General features: G+C 41.4%; 1 non-coding gene across 1 annotated transcript; it reads right to left on the reverse strand.

Annotated features, from left to right (window-relative positions):
• Positions 1 to 5,426: 5,426 nt before the first annotated feature.
• On the reverse strand, positions 5,427 to 5,499 carry TRNAF-GAA. Its single transcript has one exon. It is a non-coding gene; the product is annotated as a tRNA-Phe (tRNA).
• Between the last annotated feature and the right edge of the window lie 810 nt (positions 5,500 to 6,309).

A 6,309-nucleotide genomic window follows, 5' to 3' on the forward strand; every position in this document is an offset into this window, starting at 1 on the left:
TTAAGTTCATTTGTCAGTGTAGTGAACCTAGTATACATCTCTTGGATAGTTTCTCCTTCCTTCATAGTAAAATTCTCATATTGAGAATACAGCAGTGTTCCTCTCGACCTCTTCACTTGAGGTGTTCCTTCATGAGCCACTTGCAAGGTGTCCCAGATTTCCTTAGCAGTGGTACAGCTTTGGATTCTGCTGTACTCATCAGGACCTAGTCCACACACAAGCCATTTCTTGGCTTTAGCATTTTTTTCCCACTTCCTCAGGTCTTCAGCCGTGCAGTCAGCCCTTGTCTTTGGCACATCAACTCCTTCAGCATTATTCTTTGTGGTTGCTAGGGGACCATCAGTGACTATGTCCCAGAGTTCATAGTCTTACCCTATGATGTGATCTCTCATCCTGTTCTTCCACCAAGAATAGTACTGACCATTGAGAAGTGGAGGCCTAGCAGTGGATTGCCCTTCCCAGTTCCCAGGTGGTGCACTCATGTTGATCTTCTCCTAAGGTGTTAGCCTCTTCAAGGACAACCCGCTCTGATACCAATTGATGTTCTAAACGTTAATACCACACAAGAGAGGGGGGGGGGGGATGATCTGTGTGGTACCCAATTTTCGCTCTAGAAGAACCTGGTTCTTCTAGGTATACTTTTTACTACTGTTTGCGGAATTAAAGGTACATAAAATAAAGAACACAGAGATTTTTACGTGGAAAACACCTGGCTCAAAAGGTGAAAAAACCACGACCTACTACTAACTAGGATTTTCCCAAACTTCCACTAAAATCACTGAGCCAAAACAGCATTTACAAAACTCTTATAAACCTAAGGATTAAACTCTAATCCCGTTGTAGCAACCAGCCTCTAACTGCTGCGACAACTTCAAGTTAACTCTAACTTGAATACTCAAAGTACCTAATACAAATGCTTCTATGAAAGCTGAAAGGTACAAGTCTAAATCATCTACTACAATTGAACTAGAATAAAAGAAAGACACAATGAAATTGGTTCTTCAATCTTGTCCAAGTAGCTTCAGGAATGCACACTTAAATCTCACATAAACTGATTGCAAAATTGCCTCGCTCTTTTGCTCTCAATTTAGTTTAACTTCTGTGTTTGTGCAATACCTGTAAAAGAGAACAATCACTGATATTCAATGAGTTAGTAATTAGAGTTTGATTAAGACTCAATTGTTGATCTTCCATCGAAGTTGAGTCCTTGAACAACACAAACTCCAACCCTATCCTTTATCCGGATTGTATTCTCTTCTCATAAGGAGACTTTCACTCTTTATCCAATATGCAACCTTTTCGATCAGTTCAGAAGATATTGCTGCTTGATCACTGAGACTTATCTCCTTCACGCGCATCTCATATATATAGGTTGATAAATACTGTGCCTCACATGATGGACCTGGTCCACGACTGAGTTCATTTGTCATTCTTCAAAACTTCACCTGAACTTGGGCCAACACCTTTATTGGAAACTTCATCATTTGATGAAGGGTTAACGGTACTGCTCTTATGCAGTGTATCCATGGCCTTCCGAGTAAGGCATTGTATCTCGTATCTCCTTCGATGACATGAAACTTGGTATTTTGGGTTGTGCCGGCCACGTTGACCGGGAGGGTGATCTCCCCTTTCGTCGTCTCGCTCGCCATGTTGAATCTGTTGAGGATTAGAGAAGCAGGCACGATTTGGTCGAGCAGTCCGAGCCACTCCACCACCCTCGACCTGATAATGTTGGCTGAGCTACATGGATCCACAAGTACACGTTTAATTTGAAATGTATTCACAAGAAAAGAGATTACCAGTGCGGCTGAGATAGGGTCTCGATGTCCTCGTCGCTGAATGTGAGAGCGTCCTTGGGTATGTAACCTCGAGTTCGCTTTTCCCTGGTGATGGATATTTTTGTTCGTTTTACAATAGGTTCTTGTGGGATGTCGACTCCCCCAACAATCATGTGGATGACATGTTGTGGTTCTTCTGTTTCATTTTTCCTGTTCACCTCTCTTTCCCGAAATTGATTTTTGGCTCGGTCGCTGAGGAACTCTCGGAGGTGCCCTTTGCTGATTAGTCGGGCTACTTCTTCTCGGAGCTGTCTGCAATCTTTGGTCCTATGACCGTGTGTGCCGTGAAACTCGCACACCAGGTTGGGGTTCCTTTGTGAGGGAACCGATTGTACGGGTTTTGGCCACCTGGTTTCTCTGATTTTACCGATGGCAGAGACGATGTCCGAAATATCAATGTTGAAGTTGTATTCGGACAATCAGGGTGCCTCCGTAGGTCCTGTATGTCTGTCGAATCCGACTCTGCCCACGAGTCCCTAAGGATTCTGACCTCGGTCTGTCCTTCGATCATTTCAGGTTATGTTAGGCCTTGGGGCATTTCTTCGATCATCAATATACGGTTGATACCTTTCCTTGTTTGGCCTTGGTTCCTTTACCAAAATCCTGCTAGGATATACTGAGCCCGAGGGGGCTCCTAGTTGGTCGTCCTCGACCCTAATCTTCGACTGATATCGGCTGTGGACATCCGACCAAGTCACGGCAGGATATTCTACCAAGTTCTGCTTTAGTTGCTTTGAAGCTATCGAGCTTCGTTCGTTCAAACCTTGGGTGAAGGCCTGCACTGCGTAGTCATCGGGGACTGGTGGTAATTCCATTCGCTCAATTTGGAAATGAGATATAAACTCCCGCGACATCTCGTTTTCTCTTTGTTTGATCTTGAAGTCGTCAGATTTTCTTGTAGCAACCTTAATGGCACCGGCGTGTGCCTTTATTAAAGAATCTGCCAGCATGGCAAATGAATCTATTAAATTCGGGGCTAGGTTGTGATACCACATCATGGACCCTTTTGAAAGTGTTTCTCTGAATTTTTTTAGTAGGACGGATTCAATCTCGTGGTCCTTTAGGTCATTCCCATTTACAGCACAAGTGTAAGCAGTGATGTGCTCGTTGGGGTCCGAGGTTTTGTACTTCGGGAGATCAGGCATTCAGAATTTCTTCGGAATAGGCTTTGGAGCGGCATTTGACGGGAATGGCTTTTGTACAAATTTCTTTGAATATACACCCTTTAGGATCGGGGGTGCGCCTGGGATCTGATCGACCCTTGAATTGTATGTCTCCACCTTTTTGTCATTGGCTTCTATCTTCTTTTCGCCCGATTCAATCCTCTTCGTGAGGTCCTCGAGCATCTTTATGATAGCGGGACCAGCTGCTGACCCGTTGTTGCTTGATCTTTCTGGTACTTGTTCGGCTCGAGGAGCCGTTTTCGGGTGCTGCTGTGCTCGGAGTTTTTTGGTGGCTCTGCAGTTGAGCGATCGCCAGTTGTTGTGCCTGCAACATCTCAAAAATAACGTGAAGGATAACCTCTCGTTCCTCCCGAGCTGGGGTTTTTTGAGCTTCTTGTTGGTTTTCTTGGCGTATACTCCTGTTAGTGTGGGAGCTTATATCGACGTGTTGGGCTTTGCGCGAGACCACGTCCGGGGGAATTGGTTCTGGTGCGTCCTCAGGGTTTTGCGGTGGTACACCGATGCCTGAAACAGCTACACAATTCTCTCCATGGTCCTCAGGACCGTTGTTCTCATGTGCATTCACTGAGTTTGATATTTTGACCTGAAATCAAAGATTGTTGGGCAAGAAAAAGTGTGAAAGATAACTTGCGTTGTGTAGTAAACCAGCAAGAAAACAATCACTATTATTTTTAGCCCCACGGTGGGCGCCAAACTGTTTACCTTGAAAATGATAATTACAATTAGATTTGATTTTATGGTTCTAAAAATACGTGATTTATTTTTATGCTAGTTGTTAAGCAGTAGATGCTAAATGTGAGACTAGAAAACAAAGTAAGAGCTTGAAGATAATGTGATACGCAAACCGAGTGACTGAGAATCAGGGCCTCGAGCTATATTATACGGGGCCTCGGGGTTGAGCTAAATGTTAGGCTGTGGACAGTCGACGGAGAACTAACAGTTCTAAGGGCCTTGATGAGGGCTCCTTATGATCAATAATGAGTAATAAATGAAGAACAATTAATGAAACACAGTAAATGTAAGCAATAAATTAGAGAGTAGAGAATGTTCTTCTTCTTGTATTGAGTATTGTGTGTTGTGTCTTTTACAAAATGATAAGGGTCCCATTTATATATGAGGGGGAATCCCAACATAGTGCAGATGCATTTATTACAAGGATATAAGGCTGGTACAACCATTTAATGCCTCGGTACGGGCTTGTACTAGCCTAATAAACTTGGTCAGCTTTAAACAGGTGCCTTGGAAACTTCCCGTTTGTCCAACATAGCCATCGAATTGCGCTGCCCCGAGGTCGAATATTGAGAATCTTCGGGGTCGACCTGGAGCTGAGTCTCGAGCCTTCTACGGACGGTCTTACGAAATGCTATAATGACCATAAAATCGGACTCTCCGGTTTTAACCGTACACATAGTTGCTAGAGCAGAATTGCACCATAGTATATTGTTTTAGTAGAGTTTTTAATTTACTTACTTTATATCTTTAGTAATCCGCCCCCAAACTGCTAAGCAGTTAATTATAGAATTTCAATCTGTTCACCAACCATTACCCCGATAACCCGATACCAATAAGCCAATAAGCTATTTTTACGGTTCGGTTAACGGTTACGGTTCGATTTTGAACAGCCTAGTTACATGTCTACCATAGGTCTCTTTGACTAATCCCATAATTATGGAATGTTCCATCTTTAAAAGGTAAAATGCCAAAGATAGCTTTGCTTTAATACTAATTAAAATTTAGAAATTTTGAAGCTTTATAGAGTCCACTAGACCTCACACGATACAGTTAATTAACACCCCATGCATGCTTAAAATTTTATATCCATTTCTTTAATTAGCAAAGCCACTTCTCTCCCCGCCCCGGGCAAAAAATTTTAACTTTTGTGTTGAATTTCAAATTCTTTAATACTCCTTAGTAAAACTTGCTTAAGCTGCAAGAATTTTCCTTTTAGGCTAATGACATAAGTGCGTGATCTGAGGTGCAAAATAAACTAAGATATTCTCTTATCATTATTAGCTTCTTCTTTTTATTAATTCCTGTTTATTTTAAATGAAACGAGTATGGTTAAATCCATGCTTGAAGAACTACTGATCAAAGAGGAAATATCCAGCTGTGACGAGTTTCAGTTTCTTCTTAAAAAATGATAAATCCGCAGTTTCAGTCAAAACCTTGAGAAGGGTCTTGTTAAAAATAATTTGTAATTACCGACCTGCCGTATGTTAGGATAATCTAAACAATAATGTTCATCTTCTTTTGAGTTTCAAGTTAACTCGAAAAAGAAAAAAAGCTAAACGCTGATTGAGAAGCAAGAACAGGAGAGAATAGAGGGGTTCGACCCCCAAAATAGTTTTGTTACAGAAGTATCCGTGCGGTTATAAAAAGGGTTACTAACAAAAAACTTTAGAATTGCGGTGAACGTGGATCGAACACGCGACCTTCAGATCTTCAGTCTAACGCTCTCCCAACTAAGCTATCCCCGCAAGTGACAGCACTTCAATTTTCTAAATTACTACTATCCATTTCACAATCTACATAATGGCTTCCCCCCATTCAGATATCTATCAAATTATCTACCGATGTAGGACTTGAAAGTTCGATCTTAGAAAAATTAACATGAATATATTAACAGTATTACCCTTATAATCTTACTTAGGTTTCATAATTGGCAGTCGTCATCCAATTTCAAAAATTTTGCATTAACACTTCATTGTACGACTTGCAATGTATATGCACGGTTAGATCAAAGAGAAGTAAACGTCTGCTTTCACCCTCTTTTTATTTTTTATTTTATTATTATTTTATCTTTCTCTTATTTTGTTTGGTGATGTATGTTTGTATACAGTCAAATTCGGGCTTGCCCTTTTTGTATGACTGATCGAGACTGGAGCGCGATAAGCCAAATTCCAGCCTCGTATTATTTCGAACTATGATGCAAAGTTAGGTTGTCGAGCTCGTGGCCGTGAGACCGACTAAGATCGAGATCGACCAAGATCGAAACCGAACAAGATAGAGATCGAGGGAAGCTTACCGAGTCGAATAACGGAAAGAAAAATATTCGCAATCGGACGAGGATCACAGCGCGAATCCCGGTACGTATAAGGAAGAGGCCGATTAATTAGCCAATCATGGGATTTCTTACCTCATATAGAATTTTACTTAGAGTAGGACTCTCCTACTATATAAAGGGGAGTCTAATCATTTGTAAAGACATCATATTCACGCAATACAAAGCAATATACTGTCATTTTCTAGATTTCATTATCTTGTTATTCTTTTCATAAGCAAGTTGA

Source organism: Nicotiana attenuata, unplaced genomic scaffold (assembly GCF_001879085.1).
Source record: "Nicotiana attenuata strain UT unplaced genomic scaffold, NIATTr2, whole genome shotgun sequence".
NCBI lineage: Eukaryota > Viridiplantae > Streptophyta > Magnoliopsida > Solanales > Solanaceae > Nicotiana > Nicotiana attenuata.